The sequence below is a fragment of the Macaca mulatta genome, chromosome X, assembly GCF_049350105.2.
Source record: "Macaca mulatta isolate MMU2019108-1 chromosome X, T2T-MMU8v2.0, whole genome shotgun sequence".
Lineage (NCBI taxonomy): Eukaryota > Metazoa > Chordata > Mammalia > Primates > Cercopithecidae > Macaca > Macaca mulatta.
The window spans coordinates 46,456,607-46,476,579 of record NC_133426.1 but is presented as its reverse complement, the minus strand read 5'-3'; the positions used below and the strand labels follow the sequence as shown (position 1 = coordinate 46,476,579).

The 19,973-nt window shown below is 41.8% G+C and overlaps 1 pseudogene; it reads left to right on the top strand.

Moving 5' to 3' along the window:
• The first annotated feature begins 1,995 nt into the window (after positions 1-1,995).
• LOC100429073 (beta-catenin-like protein 1) lies at positions 1,996-18,054 on the top strand (annotated as a pseudogene).
• Positions 18,055-19,973: the final 1,919 nt, after the last annotated feature.

The window sequence follows — 19,973 nt, the reverse complement described above, 5'->3', positions numbered from 1 at the left end:
CAAAATGGGTTAAGTAGGATAAATGGCTGCTGATCCTCCAAATTGAATGAGGGACTGCTCATGATCTCAACTTCTCACAGAGTTGCTGGGCAGCTGTCATTTTTAGCGCTCCCCTGAACAACCGGCATCCAAGCTCAGATAATTGTCTTCTACTTACAATGGCACTTTCATGCTCTACCTATGAAAAGGAAGAGAAGTAGGGGATAGGGGTCCTTTGCTGGTTCATCCAGTTGCACCCAGCCCAAGCATGTGTCTCTGCAAGATAACGAGGGAATGCGAGATCTGTGCTTTTTGCTGACCCATGCATGTGTGACCCTGCCTTCCTCAGTGATACTTTCTGGTGATTGACTGAGACCTTTACTTGATAGCAGTGCCTAATGTGGAGTGATCATGGCAGAAAAGTTTCACTGTTTCATTCAAGGGTTGGGAAGCATCCTCTCTGAATTTGAGGACAAATCACCCATAATGCTCATGATCAAATGGCCTCATTTTCTGTGGCCCATAAATGTCCCTAAACTGACAGGCAATTTGAATTGATAGCCTTTTGATTGTAAGGCCAGAATGTCTCTAGGTCACAGAAACACTCCTAAATGGGCAGTTCATTTGGCCCTAGGTAGTTAGTCACTGGGTAGTTACAATGTCTGGAAGCCACAGATGTACACCTGAATGAGCAGATAATTTGGCTACATCACTATGGTAAAAAAAAAAAAAAAAAAAAAAAAAAAAAAAAAAAAGGCTGAGATACAAGGCTGCCTATTATTATATTTCTCAGCTTTCCTATGTCTGAGCTTTAAAGATGAAGAGAAAGTGACAAAAGAGAGCCCACCCCCCACCAAATCTGGTCACTATTGTGGCAGCTGATGCAGCCCAACTCCTCAGATTCAATCATTATACAATGTACCAGACAGAGGACTTTTGGATAAAATCAGGTACAGCTAAAAATGTTACAATTCATGGAAATAATATTAAGACTTCTCCCAAGACTGGTAGTACCATGCAGGGCTGAAGAAATCTCTGGGAGACTGGATTATCTGTCAACATGATAAAGGGGTGACATTCATGCAGTTGAATGAAGCAAGTGGTGAGTAAAATGGTGGTCAGTACAGAACTCTGCAGCAGAATGACTCTGGTGAGCATTGACCCAACAGACAACAGGAGGGATCAGATATGTCCACTGACATATCTGGAATATGTCATATATGTCTATTCCTGAAATGGGGGTTCAGGGGAATTAGGTTCACACACACACATGGGGCAGGGGCATCCCTGAGCTCCTGATTGTAAAAGTAATATCCCTCCGAGGTTGGAACTGCTTTGAAACAGCTTGCCATTTTAGTATGGTTACGTGGGAATCTTGGGAGTCAAAGTTCCTGGGAGTCCAATGATAAGCCTTGACTCAAAATGGTGAATGGGAATATGGTGCGACCTTTTAAGTGGAAGATGCCCCTAACTTTGCTCCTTCAACCAGACAATATCATAATGGATGAGATAATCATCATGCTGGATCCACATACTCTGTCTTATGGGATAAGAGACACGGGGTCCTACAAAGTAGCCCAAGTCTGGCTGGACTGGACTCATTCATTTAGACTTGTGATAATGGCCTCCAAAGCAGTTAGTCTTGCGACTTACTGTAAGAAGGAATGCTGATGAAAAGTCAACCAAAACAACAATCATGACTTCTGGTCTCTCTGTCCTGGGGAAGGCTCATGAGCTCCAGGAGTCAGAAGGTGGGGAGGGGGGAACACAACCTCCCTCTCCGTGTGATGTCCTCCATAATGCCTATCCCCCACATCTTACATGGAGTCCCAGGGTCATCTTCTCTGTACCTACTGGGATGGGGTGAAGACAAACCTCACCTTCCTCTGCCTACATGATACTACATTATGGGGCACATGTGCAGAGGCCAATGACAGAAGGTGGTGTGAAATCTGAGGGGCTCAGACTCCCAAGGAGGTATCCCTGTGTCCTCAAGTTGGAAGAGTAGGTGGAGGTATGGCTTCTCCTTTGGAGTACATCATGGTCAGCCTTGCCCCACTCTTCATTGAAGGCTGCCATTATGTGTACACACTGAACCTGGCAGCTGCTCAATGGGTGCTCATCTGGGTGTGGGGACAAATGGCTCACATTGCTCAGATTAAGGAATCTGGCTTCACATCCATTGGTTCAACAGACACAGTCTTCTCCTGAGGTCATTTGTGTTGATAAAATGGTAATTCCTAGGTCTCTGTAAAATGTACTGCTCTGAGAAGAGGATAGACTGTCTGGCTCTTCCCAAGTGGAATGACAAACAGTGGTTGGTTGGGCATGGATATGTCTAACCCCAGAAAACATTCTTCTTTTCTTCATCAAATAGCAAGAACATTACAATAAAAAAGCTTACTTTAGAAGAGACTGTTTTGTAGTTAGAGACAGAAACAGACATGTGTCAATTCAATGCAATTTTGTTGTACAGAGTGTATTTTTTTCTTGTAGAGTGCGCTGCCCTCGCAATATTGGCTCTGAAGTTACAAGCGCTGGTGCCCCAAATGACTGTTACCAGGGGATGGAAGATATTCAATGTGTTATATTATATGTTTTCAGTATGGCCTTTTCCTATTCAAAAAGATACATTTAAATATTTAAACTGGCAATATTTTCCTGGTTAATTGGCCTTTTTAAAAATCCTATCAAAATATCACTGTTTAGGTTGGGCACGGTGGTTTACGCCTGTAATCCCAGCACTTTGGGAGGCCGAGGCAGGCGGATCACTTGACGTCAGGAGTTTGAGACCAGCCTAGTCAACGTGGCGAAATCCCATCTCTACCAAAAATACAAAAAAAATTAGCTGGGCATGGTGGTGCATGCCTGTAGTCCCAGCTACTCAGGAGGCTGAGGCAAGAAAATCACTTGAACCTGGGAAGTGGAGGTTGCAGTGAGCCGAGATTGCACCACTGCACTCCAGCCTGGGTGACAGAGCGAGATTCTGTCTCAAAAACAAACAAACAAGCAAAAACTATATATATCTATATACAAAAACAAATAAAAACTATATATATATGATTGTTTATCTCCAATCATCCAATCATTCTTCTTGCCATAAAATCTACTTCGTCTAATATTAATTGTATCAGTTGGAGTTTAGTAGGAGACATACAAGAAATTGGCTTACATCGGCGGTCCCCAACATTTTTGGCACCAGGGACTGTTTTTGTGGAAGACAGTTTTTCCATTGAAAGGGTGAGGGGAATGGTTTCGGGGTGAAACTGTTCCACCTCAGATTGCCAGGCATTAGATTCTCATAAGGAGGACTCAACCTAGATCCCTTGCATGCACAATAGGGTTCGTTCCCGTGAGAATCTAATGTCGCTACTGATTGGACAGGAGGCACGCTCAGGCAGTAATGCTCTCGGATGCTTACCTCCTGCTGTGCAGCCCAGTTCCTGGCAGGCCACGGATCAGTACTGGTCCATGACCTGAGGGTTGGGGGCCCCTGGCTTACATGATTGTGGGGGTTGGCTATGCAAATCTGAAATCTGTGGGGCTGGGCAGCAGGCTGGAAACCCTCAGGAAAGACCTGATGCTGCAGTCCACAGGTGGAAGTTTCTTCCTCACGGAAAGCTCAGTTTTGCTCTTAAGATCTTTCAGCTCATTGGATGAGGCCCACCCAGATTACTGAGAATCATCTTCTTTACCTAAAGTCAACTGATTATAGATGTTAATCACTTCTCCAAAATATCTTTGTAACAACACCTAGATTAGTATTTGATTGAATAACTGGACACTATAGCCTAGCTACCACTCAAAACTAATCATCACCGTCTACCCCTTGTAATCTTGGTACCATACACATCTCCTTAAACTATGCTTAATCTTCAGATAAAGATAATAACAAAGTCATATTTCTACCTAACATGATGCAATTATCCAGCATACAACCAAAACTGCACCAACTCTTTCCCTAGAAGAGGATGCAAATACCTTTGAAAAATGTTCACTCTTCTCCTTGACATCCTGTAACTTAAATAAATACAGTGATGTGAAATTAACTATTATTAATACATCTTACATTAGATTATAAAGAGATAAGAGAGGGAAGAAAGCAGAAATATTACATACACACACATGCACATAAATATCACATATTCATACAAAACAAAGAGGAAATAACAATTACAGTCCTCATTTTTGCAACCAGTAATGTGGTCATAGCTAGGTACTTATAACTGCCATCTTTCATTACTATTTCATATTCCCTTTGCCCTCAGCGAGCACCTCAGCTGATTGTGGTATTCTGCCTGGTGGGATTACACAACCTTCATTTCTGAGGCGCATGGATTGTTACGAGTCCTGCCTGGATTGAGTTGTAGTTTTTCATTGACTTTAATCACAGCACATGGTAGTACCAAGGGATGACCTAAGGAAACTCCAGTATTTTAGGCAAAATCCTTCTTACCTTCAGTTGTATTGGCAGCCCAGTTTCTCCTTGGTCATCAGGCCCAATCACCCCAGCCAGTACAGTAACTTCTTTCTTTGCCTGTTGATTTAGAGGCATGAGGAACCCAAAGCAGCTGGATGGCAGTCTTAACCTCCAGTTCAATGGAATAATTGTTGTGTCTCCTAGTGGAAAGCATTCCTTCCTTTGAAACTAAGATCTCTAGACCAGTAAAACATAAGGTCGCAGAGACTGGAAGCAAAAATTTTGCTAGTGGATCTCTAGGGGTGGGTAGTGCCATTCTCATTTCCATCCCTTGATTCTTGGCTTCTGCTGAGATTGTTGATTGGGTCCATGAGTAACACACCTAATCTCTTCAGCAAAAAGGTATTTAGCAACACCCTTAACCTTCTCTCTGGAACATTTATTCCCAACAGTGAATTGTCTTTTTTTTTTTCTTTTCCAACAGTAAATTTTCTCTTTTTCCCCCCCAACAGTGAATTTTCTAATTTTAGCATCTTTTGCAAACTGGGTAGGCCAAGAACCTCCGGAATCATCAAATGCTCATTCCATTTTGTTTAACAATCTCTTTCTCAATTTGTCTCTTTCCTCCTGCATTTTACTTTAAGCAGCAAGAAGAAACTAGGCCACACTTTCAGCACTGCTTGGAAATCTCCTCAGCTACATCCCTATATTCATCACTTGCAAGTTCTGCTTTCTACACAACTGTAGAATACAACTCAGCCAAGTTTTCTGCCACTATATAACAAGGATCACCTTTTCTCCATTCCCAATGACATGTCTCTCATTTCCTTCTGCATTCTTACTAAACGTGCCTTTATTGTTCATATTTTTATCAACATTCTGCACAACAATATATGTATTCTCTAAGATGATAGAAGCCTTCTCTACCATACTCCTCATTTCCTCCTGAGCCCTGAAGTGAATTGCCTTAATGTTCATATTTCTACTAAAAATCATTTCAAGGCAATCTGGAATTTTTCCATCATGCTTCTTAAACTTTTTCCAGCCTCTGTCCAGTATTCAATTCCACAGCCATTTCCACATTTTTAGCTATTTGTTACTCCAGCATCCTGCTTCCTAGTACCAAAATATTTATTAGTTTCCTAGGGCTGCTATAACAAATTACCGCAAATTTAGTGGCTTGAAAACAGAAATTTACTTTCACACAGTTTTGGAGGGCAGAAGTCTAAAATCAAGGTTTGATAGGAATGCAATTATTCCAAAGGTGCTGGGGAAAGATGCTTCCTATTCCTCCACCTTCTGGTGGCTCTGAGGAGTCCTTGGCTCATGGCTACATAACTCCAGTCTCTGCTTCTGTCTTTACTGGTATTCTCCTCTTCTCTCTTTTCTCCTCTTAAGTCTCTAATAAGGACATTTGTCATTGGATTTAGAGCCCATCTGGATAATCCTGAATAATCTCACCTCAAGATCCTTAATTTAATGACTTTTGCAAAGATCCCTTTTCCAAATAAGGCTACATTCACAGGTTCTGGGGGTTAGGACATATCTTTCTGGGGACTACCATTCAACCCACAAAGTTAATATAGCTACACCAACCTTCTTTTGATTCGTATTTGCATTGTATATTATATTACATCATTTTTCTTTTCATCTCTGTGTTTTCATATTAATGATATATTTCCTGTAAACCACATAGAGTTACCCTTCTTTTGAAAATCCTTTCTGACAATTTGAGCTTCATCATAATTACTGATATATGTATGTTTCAGTATACCATGTTACTACTTGATATCTGTTTTGTCTCCCATTATTTGTTCCTTTTTTTCTCCTTTCCTGACTTTTGGATTAATCAATTAACTTTTATTATTCTATTTCCCTTCCTTCATCTTCTTAGTTTTGCATTGTTTAATCATTATTTTGATGATTCTAAGGATTATGATGTACACCCTTGATTTATTAGTCCACTACAGATTAGTATATTTACTACTTCCTCAACAATGCAATGATGTAAAATATTTCAACTCAATTAATTTCCTCTTATATTTTATACTATTGTTGCTCTGAATGTCAGTTCTATGTATATTTTAAGCCTTTCAATACATTATGATCATTGTTTAATACAATCAGTATTAATATAGATTGACCTACATATTTATCCTTTCCTGTACTCTTTATTCCTTTTTGCATTTTCATATTTTGGGGATCATTATTTTCTAACCTGAATAAATACTCTGGTGACAATTAATTGTATCAGTTTTGGCTTTTCTGAGACTAGTTTTATTTTATGTTCATTTTAAAGAATAGTTTCACTGGGAATATAATTCTGGGCTAGCAGCTAAAAATATAACTCAATTTTCTAAACTACTTTATTATACATCAAGAGTTGGACTTGTGACAGTTCTGTCTAATAATGAGCAAGTGGAATTATCTGGAGAGGGCATTTGTTTTTTGAGACAGGGTCTCACTCTGTCACCCAGGCTGGAGTGCAGTGGCATGATCACAGCTCACTGCAGCCACCACCTTCTGGGTTTAATCAATCCTTCCAACTCAGCCTCCCGAGTAGCTGGAACTGCAGGCCACCACACCAGGCTAATTTTTGTATTTTTTGTAGAGCTGGGGTCTTGTCATGTTGCCCAGGCTGGTCTGAAACTCCTGGGCTCAAGCAATCCTTCTGCCTCGTCCTCCCAGAGTACTGGGATTACAGGCGTGAGACAACACACCTGGCCAGAGAGGGCATCTTTCCCCAATAAAAAAGCAAAACCTGGAAAGGAGAATATATTTTTGTCATTAACTTCTTTATCCTTCCTTACACTTGCCTGGAATGTAGACAATACCTGGTGTAGGCCAGTCATCTTGTAACAATGAGGCAATAAGCAAGAGGGCAAACTAAGAGCTAAATAGTAACAATATGGGTCCCCCTGACAGGATCATTGAGCCATTGCATTAGTCCCAGACTGACTGCAACCAGACTCCTTATCAGGTGAGCTAACTAAACATCTTGTTTTTGTAGGCCATTGTGAGTGAGCTTCCTGTTACTTGCAGCTGAAAATATTTCTAATATGCATTGAGATTTAGGAGAACTTAATTTTAATTCTAATGCAACCCCAGTGAATGTCTGTGCAGAAATATATGCAATTCTTTATATCAACAAAAAGACATTTAGATAATGAAATTAAATAAAATAGTTAACCCCTAGTGCCCATTATCTTGATCTCTAACCACCATTCTCACTAAAAGGGCACCAGAGATTTTTAGGGTAATGTCTAATTCCGGGTCTGGGGGTAGAAGAATACGTGTCACTCATGGGCTATCTTATTGTGCTAAAAAGCAAGGGAATGCTTAAAGACTCATGGGGCCCTATGACATAGGCGGCATCATGAAGGGCCTTCACTGGCCACATTTGAGATCATTTCAACATCAAAAAGAATAACAGCCATAATTTATTCTAACACATTCGATAAATTAAATTCCCTAAATTCATAGTGATACTTCAAAAACATAAAAGGAAAGGGTAAAAGGTTAAAACGAAAAAACTCAAAAGCTCTTTTTTTGTCTTATACTGGATTTCAGGTTAACAGACTCTCAGATGGAAAGCTGTATACAGAAAGTTTACTGGGGAGAGATCTGTGGAGAAACAGCTGTAAGAGGGTGAAGAAGACAAGATTGGACTGAGAGAGAAGTTGACCTACAATGCAGTTACAACTGAGGCCTAAGACAATTCTACAGAGAGCTCTGGAGCTGGGATGGCCCCTCAGAGTTGTCTCAAATTAAGGAGAGTGGGCTGAACTTTTGTATAGTCGTGCACTGCCTAAGAATGTTTTAGTCAATGTCAGACCGCATATACGACTGTGATCCCACAAGATTATAATGAAGCTGAAAAATTCCTATCGTCTAGTGACATTGTAGCTGTCATAACATCTTAGCATGATGCACTACCTTCTCTATGTTTAGATATGTTTATGTACACAAATACTTACCATTGTGTGACAATTGCCTATAGTATCCAGTACAGTCATATGCTGTACTGGTTTGTAGCCTAGAAGCAATAGGCTATACCAGGTAGCCTAGGTGTATAGTAGATGACACCATCTAGGTTTGTGTACATACGCTCTATGATGTTCACACATGGATGAAATTGTCTAACAGAGCGAGCATTTCTCAGAATGTTTCCCCATCAGTAAGCCACGCATGACTTGTATTTCTACATCAGATACTCATTGACTACTGCCTGTTCTTTGAGGGATGAGAAGGGTGGATAGCCTTGAGTAAAGCAGTTCCCTGTAGCTGAGGGCAGTTTGAAATGAGGGCCATAGCTGTGAAGTCAGTAGCTGATTTTCCCAGAAGTGGGAGGACAGTGTGTTGGCCCTGAAGAGGAGATCTGAGCAGACCACCACAGTATTTACTACAGCCATTATTTATAAAAGAACGCCACCTAATAAATATACAAATAATTGTGTAATTAGTAAATCACTATTTTGCAAGCCTCAGTGTAATAATTGATTCAGGCAAAGATCCTTGAGGGCTGTTAAAAACATTCAATAAAAGTTGTTTTTGAACAGGATGCTAACATTCCGTTCTCTAAAATGTCAGTCCACAGATTGCTTGCTAGTTAGAAAACTTAGCATCATTAAAGTGGTTGCACAATATTACCCATGAAGTATTCTTGGTCATTATTAAGTATTCTTGTTAAAAATGCTTAACCTGAAACGGATCAAACCTCTAGACCTAACTTCAAGTCTACAGAAAATACAGAAGATAAAGGAAGAGTTAGATGACATCATGAGGAAACAATCAGATGATACAGAATGTGGGACATTCTACAAGTTACCTGGCCTGGTTTCTTTAACAAGTCAGTATGGGACTAACAGGCCAATGCAAGGTAATAATGGTAGTGCAGTTTTGGGGTTTTTGGTTTTTTTGAGACAAGGGCTTGCTCTGTCACCCAGACTGGAGTGCAGTGGTACGATCATGACTTATTGCCCCCTGGACCTCCCTGGCTGAAGCGATCCTCCCACCTCAGCCTGCCGAGTAGCTGGGACTACAGGCATGCACCACCACATTCAGCTAATTTAAATATTTTTTCTTTTTTTTTGTACAGACGGGGTCTCCCTGTGTTGCCCAGGCTGGTCTCAAACTCCTGGTATCAAGCAATCTTCCTGCCTTGGCCTCCCAAAGTGCTGGAATTACAGGCATGAGCCATAGCGCTTGGCCTGTAGTGTAGTTTTTGATCTCCCTAAATGCTATCTTAAAATCATTATGATAGCAAAGAATCATTATGATGGCAACAGAAAAAATTTCCCAGATTACATTATGAACAAAACGAGGTGACAAGCATCCCCAGGAACACCAGAATGCAAATGGTTGCAATCAAACCATTGACAATGGCCAGACCTTTGTAGGTCCTATATAGGTTTAGCAGCAATACAGAGAAGTAGTGGAAAGAATATAGGAATGTTCTGCTGCGGGGTGTAATCCCAGCACTTCTCTGCTAAAAATACAAAAATTAGCCAACTGTGGTGGTGCACGCCTGCAGTCCCAGTTACTTTGGAGGCTGAAGGAGGAGAATTGCTTGAACCTGGAAGGTGGAGCTTGAAGTCAGCCGAGATGGCCCCATTGTACTCCAGTCTGGACAACAAGGTGAAACCCTGTCTCAAAAAAAAAAAAGAATATAGGGATGTTCTGATGGCCCTAAAAGCCGAATTTGCAAATACTCCTGAGCTCAATTACTTACTGTCTCAGTTTCTACCACAGGAGTTACTAGTTACTCCTACCACCAGTTTGCTCACCTGACGGCCTGTCCACTTGGGTCACCACCCTTCAAGATTCTTCCAACTGGCTGCCTTCTTGGTCCCTGGGAAAAACCCACACACGCTCAGCCCACCAAACTCTGGACATACACGCTGTCTGGACTCGCTTTCCTTACTCTGCCATGTCAGGCTGCTACACGAGCCTCCTTTCTACAGGTTTATCCAGGTAGGAGCAGTCATCAGTCTCTGTCCTCATCTACATTCTAAAACTCTTAGGACATGTCAAGCTTTACCAAAAACTCCCTCAAGCTGTACCCCAGAGACAGGATTGGGTAGGTCTATATGTTTCTACAGCTCGGCACCTGGGACAGAAGCAGATGTCAGTCTCTCCATGTGGAAGGAACCTCCGTTATTCTGAGTTATCTTGCGGACCCTCTCGTAGCTTGAGGTGGTAGTGGTAATGTCCATGTCAAAGTGACAAAGTGCTCTCTACCGCAACATTTTCCTGACATTCTTTTCAAAAACAATCTGCAACCTACTCTCACATAGGTTGGAGGGGGATCATCCAAAGACTTGTTGGTCACCTCACAGATGCATTTTCCAAAATATGTAGAAACAGAAACACCATGTCAAAATATGAATGTGCGAGGTATTAATGGGATACAAATATTCTAGCCTTGTATCTGCCTCTGGGTTGGTTATCCAGTATTTTGTAAACCCAAAGTAACCTTATTTCTCATAGACATAGGTGTTTTTCTAGAAATAATAAAGTCCTTCACACTAACAGGAAATGACACTAGTTGGTCTGATTCACTCAAAGAAATACAAAGCTCCAGAAAAGGTAAATCTGTAGGTAAATATACAATACTAAATAAATATATTTTTTCCTAATGTATTTAAATTACATAAGATTGCATAAAACAACTCATTTTTTGTTTTGTTTTGTTTTTTGTTTTTTGGTTTTTTTGTTTGAGACAGAGTCTTGGTTTTTTGAGACAGAGTCTTGCTTTGTCGCCAGGCTGGAGTTCTGTGGTGCGATCTCAGTTCACTGCAATCTCTGTCTCCCAGGTTCAAGCAATTCTCCTGCCTCAGCCTCCTGAGTAGCAGGGATTACAGGTGTGCACCACCACACTCAGTCAATTTGTGTATTTTTAGTAGAGATGGAGTTTCATCATGTTGGCCAGACTAGTCTCAGACTCATGACCTCAAGTGATCCACCTGCCTCAGCCTCCCAAAGTGCTGGGATTATAGGCATGAGCCACCACACCCGGCCTTACATAAAACAATTCTTATAAAATGATTTTTATGCTATAACATATACAAATATAATATATATATATATATGAAAATAATAGCAGAGTGTGTGGGGGGGGGGGAGAAGTGGACGTATATGATATTAGTACAAATTTTTTATATTTTACCAAAGGTAATTAGTAATTACTATGAAGTAGGGAGTGACAGGTTAAGATTCATATAGTAATCCCTAGAGCAACAACTAAGAAAATAACTTTTTTTTTTTTTTTTTGAGACGGAGTCTCGCTCTGTCGCCCAGGCTGGAGTGCAGTGACCGGATCTCGGCTCACTGCAAGCTCCGCCTCCCGGGTTTACGCCATTCTCCTGCCTCAGCCTCCCGAGTAGCTGGGACTACAGGCGCCCGCCACCTCACCCGGCTAGTTTTTTTGTACTTTTTAGTAGAGACGGGGTTTCACCGTGTTCGCCAGGATGGTCTCGATCTCCTGACCTCGTGATCCGCCCATCTCGGCCTCCCAAAGTGCTGGGATTACAGGCTTGAGCCACCGCGCCCGGCCGAAAATAACTCTTAAATATATAGTAAAACAATTCAACAAAGGAATTTAAAGACAATGTAGGTGATGTGGACAAATTGCTAGAAATAAACAAGTTACCAAAAATGAGTCAAGTAGAGACAGAGAATCTAAATAGAACTATACATAAGTGGGCCGAGCGAGGTGGCTCATGCCTGTAATCCCAGTACTTTGGGAGGCCGGGGTGGGCAGATCACCTGAGGTCAGGAATTTGAGACCAGCCTGGCCAACATGGCGAAACCCTGTCTCTACTAAAAATACAAAAATTAGCTGAGGGTGGTGGCAGGCGCCTGTAATCCCAGCTACTCAGGAGGCTGAGGCACGAGAATTGTTTGAACCAGGGAGGTGGAGGTTGCAGTGAGTTGAGATCACTGCCACTGCACTCCAGTCTGGGCGACAAAGCGAGACTCTGTCTCAACAAAAAAAAAAAAAAAAAAAGAAAATAATAATAATAAAAAGTAAATAGAATTATACATAAGTAAAGACATCTGAATTATGTCAGAAATTTACAAGCTGATCTTAATAGGGCTCAGAATAACAAAGAGATTTTTGAAAAAAAAAAAAAGAAGTTGAAATACTTTCACTTTCTGATTTCAGAAATTACTATAAAGCCGCAGTAATCAAGACTGTGTTGGTCAAAGGATACAAAATTTTACAGCCAGGAGGAATAAGCTAAAGAGATCTATTATACAATATAGTGACTATAGCTAATAACAGTGTATTGTATACTTGAAAATTGCTAAGAGAGTAGATTTCAAATATTCTCGTCAGAAATAAATGATAAGTATGTGTGGTAATGTACATGTTAATGAGCTTGATTTAGCCATTCCACAGTGTGTACATATTTCAAAACATCATGTTGTACAGTATAAATACACACAATTTTTATTTGTCAATTCAAAAATTTTTTTTAAATACTCTAAAAATAGGTTTAAAAAGACAGCGTGATATTGTCATGAAGACAGATGATGGTACAGAATCAAGAGTCCAGAAATAAACCCTTCCATTTATGGTGAATGAATTTTTGACAAAGGTGCCAAGACAATTCAATGGAGAAAGGATAGTCTTTTCAATGATAGTTGCTGGGACAATTGGATGTCCACATGCAAAAGGATGAATTTGCATTCTTACCTCACACTATACACAAAAATTCACTTGAAATGGGTCAAAGGCCTAAATTTTAGTGCTAAAACTTTTAGAGAAAAATGTAAGAGAAAACTTTGGTGTGATGGTTAATTTTAGGTGTCAACTTGACTAGATGAAGGGATACCTAGAAAACTGGTAAAATATTATTTCTGAGTGTATCCGTGAGGGTGTTTCCAGAGGAGGTTGGTGTGTAGTCAGTGGACTGAGTGGGGGAAGATCACCCTCAATGTGGATGGGCACCATCCAGTTGGCTGGGGGCCCAGATAGAACAAAAAGGCAGAGGAAAGGTGAATTTGTGTTCTCTCTCTCTCTCTGTCTGTCCTGGAGCTGGGACACCTTTCTTCTTCTGCCCTTGGATATCAGAACTCCAGGTTCTCCAGCCTTCAGATTTTGGGACTTGCACCAGCAACCTCCTAGGTTCTTAGGACTTTGACATTGGACCGAGAGTTACACCATTCGATTATCTGGTTCTGTGGCCTTCAGACTTGGACTGAGCCATGTTACCAGCCTCTCTGGTTCTTTAGCTTGCAGGTAGCCTATCATGGGATTTCTAAGGCTCTATAACCACATGAGCAAATTCTCCTAATAAATCCCCTCTTATCTATCTATCTGTTTATCTGTCATTTATCTACCTATCTATCATGTATCTATCCTATTGGCTCTGTCTCTCTGGAGAACCCCAATGAATACAGATTTTGGTATTCAGAAATAGGGCTGTTGCTGTAACATATACCTGAAAATCTGGAAGCTACTTTGAAACTGGGTGATGGGTAGAGGTTGGAAGAACTTGGAGGAGTATCCTAGCAAAAGCCTATATTGCCATGAATAAAGTGTTTAGAGCGATTCTGGTGAGGGCTCAGAAGAAGACAGCAGTCGGGAAAGTCCGAAACTTCTGAAAGATCACTAAGTAGTCATGATCAGAATGTTGGTAGAAATATGAATGGTAAAGGTAATTCTGGTGAGATCTCAGATGGAAATGGGAAACAAGATATGATAAACTGCAATAAAGTCCTTCTTTGTCATAAAATGGCAAATAACTTGGCTGAATTTTACCCATGTCTGAAGGTTTTGTGGAAAGCAGAACTTAAAAACAATGAACTAGGATATGACAGAAGAACATCTAAGTAGCAAAGCATTCAGGGTGTTGTCTGACTTCTTCTAATTGTATATAGTTAAATGCAAGAAGAGACAAATGATTTAAACATGGAATTTTTAATGAAAAGGGAAGAGGAACATAAGGATTTGGAAAACCCTGGCTAAGTAAAGAATCAAAGGCATGTTTAGGAGAGAAAACCAAAAGTGTGGCCAAAGGACCATTTGATAAGGAGATTAATACAGATAAACAGAAGCCAGATGCTATTCATTAAGACAATGGAGAATTAACCTAAAGTCATTATGGTGATCTTTGAGGCTGCCCCTTCCATCACAGTCTCAGAGCACAGGGACCTTGAGGGCAAGGTTTCTAGAAAAAGGACTGTGGGATCTCAGCATTTGCTGCCCTTTGCTACCTCAAGTATCTGCTTCCTGCATTCCAGTGCAGCACTCTTTGGCTGTCCCAGCTATGGCTTAAGCAAGCCCAGGTGCAATTCAACCTGCTATTCTGAAAGATTAAAACATTAAGCCTTGGTTACATCCAGGTGGTGCTAATTGTGCAGCCCCAGAGAATGCAAGAAATGTGGGGCCATGGCTTCCTTTACCTAGATTTCAAAGGATGTCATGGACAGCTTGGGGGCCCAGGTAGTTTAAATTCCATGTTTAAACTCTGTCATAGGGGCAGACCTACCACAGAGAGCTTCCACTAGTGTTACGGCCTTTCTGCTCCTTAGCTCAGCTAAGTCTGAGTTCTTGTCTCACAAGCAGGAAGAATTAGGCACGCGAATGCCCGAGAGTGAGTGGAGTAGAATTTATTAAGCAAAAGGAAAACTCTCAGCAGAGAGGGGATGTCGGAGGGTGGAGGTTTCCCTATCTGAAGGCGGGAAAAGTCCTCCATGTGGCTGGATCCAGGACCTTTTATGGACTCAGAATGGGGAGGGCATGTTGATTGGTTTGTGAGTATGCAAAAAAGGTTAAAGCGAAGACACCATTCAAAGGTGGGCATGACTGTAGAAAACCAGTTAGGAAAGGGTAGGTATAGGTAAAATAGGTAAAGGGAGGGGATCGATCAGAGGAAAGTGTGCCAAACAGGAAGACAAGTTATCAGTCCAGTCTGAGGATTTAACTTGTAGCTTGGCTTTCAGGCTTTAAACTGTCTTTGGCTTGGAGTTGGTGTTTCACTGGCTACCCACCCCATCTGCCTAGGCATTTGGCTGCCTCCTCTTGCTATCACTAGGACAATGCCAGTGGAACTGTGGGCTCAGGGCCGCTGCAGAGACCCCAGAAATGTAGACTCACCAATATGCAGTCCTAGCCTGGGAAAGCTGCATGCACAAGTCTTCAACCCATGAAAACTGCTGCATGGGCTGAGTCCAGCAAAGTCATGGGGGAGTGGCTGCCTGAGGTCTTGGAAGCACATAGCCCACTCTAGTATGCCCAAAAGGTGGGACATAGAGTCAAGGAAGATTGTTCTGGAGCCTTACGATTTGATGTTGTTCACTCTGTTGGGTTCTGAACATATTGGGGATCAGTTACCCCTTTCTTCTTGTCTGTTACTTCCTTTTAGACTGGGAATGTCTATCCTATGCCTGTCCCGCCACTGTATTTTGGAAGTAGATAACCTGATTTCACAAGCTTATGGCTGGAGGGAATTTGTCTCAGAATAAATCGTGCCTTGAGTCTCACCCATGTATGATTTAGATGAGATTCTAGATTTTGGACTTATGTGTTGGTGCTAAAATAGTTAAGATTTCGGGGTCTATTGGGATGGAATGAATGTGTTTTGCATATGAGAAGAATGTGAGTTTTGGGGGGTAATGAGTGGAACGCTATGGTTTGAATGTTTGACCCCTCCAAAGCTCATGTTGAAATTTAATAGCCATTGTAATGGAACTGGGAAATGGGACCTTTCAAAGGGGATTAGGTTGTGGGGGCTCTGCCCTCATGGGTGGGTTTAATGTCTTTAAAATGAGACTTTCTGGAGTGGGTTCTCTCTTTTTTTCCTGGTCTTGTGCCACATGAATAACAGTGTTCCTCCCCTCTGGAGGATACAACATTTAAGGTGTTATCTTGGAAGCAGAGGCTGGGCCCTGGCCAGATGCCAAACTTTCTGGTGCCTTGATCTTGGACTTTCCAGCCTCCAAAACTGTAAGACATAAATTTCTGTTCTTCATAAATTACACAGGTTGGCTGTGCCTGGGACCACAGACACGGGCAAACTTCCAAGCTACCAGCCCAACAGGGGCATAAAATGTCCCCGAGATGACAAAGAAGAGGAGCAGAAGATGCATCGGAAGCATATTAGTACTCAAGATTGGGAAGAGGAAATGATTATGGTGGAAGAAGCAGAGGATGACAAAAAATGGCTGCTTCAGATTATTGACACAGAGGGTGAGGAGGAAGAAAAAGAGGAGGAGCTGTTGGATGAAAGCTCAGTGGAGAAAATGATGCTCACATTTGAATAGTGAGCATATAAAAACTAAGAATTGCAGATTAAGTTTCCAGACAATCCAGAGAAGTTCATGGAATCCCAACTGGACCTACATGACATCATTCAGAAGATGCACGTGGTGGCCACCATGCCAGACCTGTATCACCTTCTGCTGGAGCTGAATGCTGTGCAGTCACTTCTTGGGTTGCTTGGACACAATAATACAGACGTGTCCATAGCTGGGGTTGATTTGAGTCAGGAATTAACAGATATATAGACATCTTCTATGAGAGTGAAGAGGGAGCAGAAGTACTCATTGATGCTCTGGTGGATGGGTAGGTGACAGCACTGCTGGTGCAGAACGTGGAGCGCCTGGATGAGTCTGTGAAGGAGGAGGCCAATAGTGTCCATAACACTCTTGTTATTGTGGGAAACATGGCTGAGTTCTAGCTGGAGATGTGTACGAGAGGTGCCCAGCAGGGTCTTCCTCAGTGGCTGTTGAAGAGGCTGAAGGCAAAGAAGCCTTTTGATGCCAACAAACTGTATTGCAGTGAAATGCAGGCCATATTGCTCCAGGACAACGATGAAAACAGGAAATTGCTTGGGGAGCTGGATGGAATTGATGCACTTCTTCAGCAGTTATCTGTGTTTAAAAGACACAATCCCAGCACAGCAAAGGAGCAGGAGATGATGGAGAATCCGTTTGATTCACTCTGCTTCTAACTAATGCTCAGTTCCAATCGTGAGCACTTCCTGAAGGGCGAGGGTCTTCAGTTGATGAATCTCATGCTCAGGGAAAAGAAGATCTCACGGAGCAGGGTCCTGAAAGTGCTGATTGCATCCAAGGGCGTCTACAACTGCGGTAAATTTGTTGACATTCTTGGCTTATGAACCATCTTTCCCCTCTTTATGGAATTTCCCAGAAAGATCAAGAAAGTGGGTACCACTGACAGGGAACACAAAGAGCATGTCTGTTCCATTCTGGCTTTCCTTTTGTGGAACCTGAGAGGGCATCAGCGAACCTGGCTTCTGAATAAATTCACTGAAAATGACAGCGAGTAGGCTGACAGACTAATGGAGTTGCATTTTCAATATCTGGGTGCAATGCAGGTGGCAGACAAGAGGAAGGAAGGGGAAAAACACGACATGGTCCAGTGTGGAGAGATCATAGACAGTGACATGGGGGATGAGTTCTACCTCCAGTGCTTGGATGCAGGGCTCTTTGTTTTCCAGTGCATCTGCTGCATTATGGCCAAGATCTGCAATGCCAATGTTCCCCAGATTTGCCCGAGGGTTCACCAGATCCTAAACATGTGAAGACGTTCCATCAAAATTGTCAGGCGTATCATCAAGGGGTATGCAGAGTTCTGGGAGAAGGAGCAAAAGCACATCCTGGGCTTGCTTGAAAACTTCTAGAGGCCTCTTGACCCTGTGCATAATGGACTCTCTCTTGGCTTCCCTTCCAGAGACAGTTTCTAGACAGCTGTGTGTGGCTTTTGGACAAATTAAAGCTAGTTTTGGTTAAAAAATAAATAGAATAGCCGGGCGCGGTGGCTCAAGCCTGTAATCCCAGCACTTTGGGAGGCCGAGACGGGCGGATCACGAGGTCAGGAGATCGAGACCATCCTGGCTGACATGGTGAAACCCCGTCTCTACTTTAAAAATACAAAAAACTAGCCGGGCGAGGTGGCGGGCGCCTATAGTCCCAGCTACTCGGGAGGCTGAGGCAGGAGAATGGCGTGAACCCGGGAGGCGGAGCTTGCAGTGAGCTGAGATCCGGCCACTGCACTCCAGCCTGGGCGGCAGAGCGAGACTCTGTCTCAACAACAACAACAAAAAAATAAATAAATAAAAAAATAAATAGAATAAAATAAAGTACATGGTATTCTGTTATAGCATCACAAAATGAACTAAGACGCTTGGTTACCTTGGGTTAGACAAAAATCTCTTAGATATACACAAAACGTGAAAGAACAAATTGATAAATTGGATTTCATCAAAATAATAAAACTTTTGTGCTTTAAATGACACTATTAAGAAAATGAAAAGGGCAGGGCGCAGTGGCTCACGCTTGTAATCCCACCACTTTGGGAGGCTGAGGCAGGTGGATCAACTGAGGTCAGGAGTTCCAGAGCAGCCTGACCAACATAGTGAAACGCTGTCTCTACTAAAAATATAAAAATTAACCAGGCATGGTAGCATGCACCTATAATCCCAGCTACTCAGGAGGCTAAGGCACAAGAATCACTTGAACCTGGGAGGTGGAGGTTGCGGTGAGCCGAGATAGTGCCATTGCACTCCAGCCTGGGCAACAAGAGCAAAACTCCATCTCAAAAAAATAAAGAAAGAAAAAAGAAAAAAAGAAAATGAAAAAATATTTCAAATCATATTTCTGGTAAAGGACTTGTGTCCAGCCAGAATGTACAAAGAGCTCCTACAACTAAATAATAATAAGACAAGCAACTCAATTAAAAAATGGGCAATGGGCCAAAGTTTTGAATGCACATTTGACTAAAGAAGATCTACAAATCTTCTTTGTAGATCTAGAAGATTATCTAGAAGATAATGTAGAACACATGAAAAGGTATTCTACATTATTAATCTTTAGGGAAATGCAAATTAAAACCATAATGAACCACCATTTCATACTCATAGAATGATGGTGAGGATGTGGAAAAACTAGAGCGTTCATACATTGCTGGAGGGAACGTAAAACGGGACAGCCAATTTGAAAAAACAGTTTGGCAGTTTCTTAAAATTACCATAAAATCCAGCAATTTTCTAAATATCTAGAGAGAAATGAAAACATATTATAACATGCAAAAATGTGTACACCAATGTCCATGGAACATAATTTGTAATAGCCAAAAAATGGAAATAATACAAATGTCCATCAACTGATAAATGGATTAAAAAATGTGTGGGCCAGGCACAGTGGTTCACACCTGTAATCCCAGCATTTTGGGAGGCCGAGGTAGGTGGATAGCTTGAGCCCAGGAGTTCAAAGCTAGCCTGGGCAACATGGCAAAATCCCATCTCTACAAAAAATACAAAAATTAGCTGGGTGGGGTGGTGCGCATCTGTAGTCCCGGCCACGTGCGAGGTTGAGGTGGGAGGATCACTTGAGCCCACGGTGTCCAGGCTGCAGTGAGCCCTGGTTGCACCACTGCACTCCAGCCTGGGCAATGGAGTAAGACTCAGTTTCAATAAATAAATAAATAAATAAATAAATAAATAAATAAATAAAGGACGGAGTACTGATACATGCTGTAACATGGATGAACCTCAAAAACATTACACTAAGGGAAATAAGCCAGATGCAAAAGACCACATGT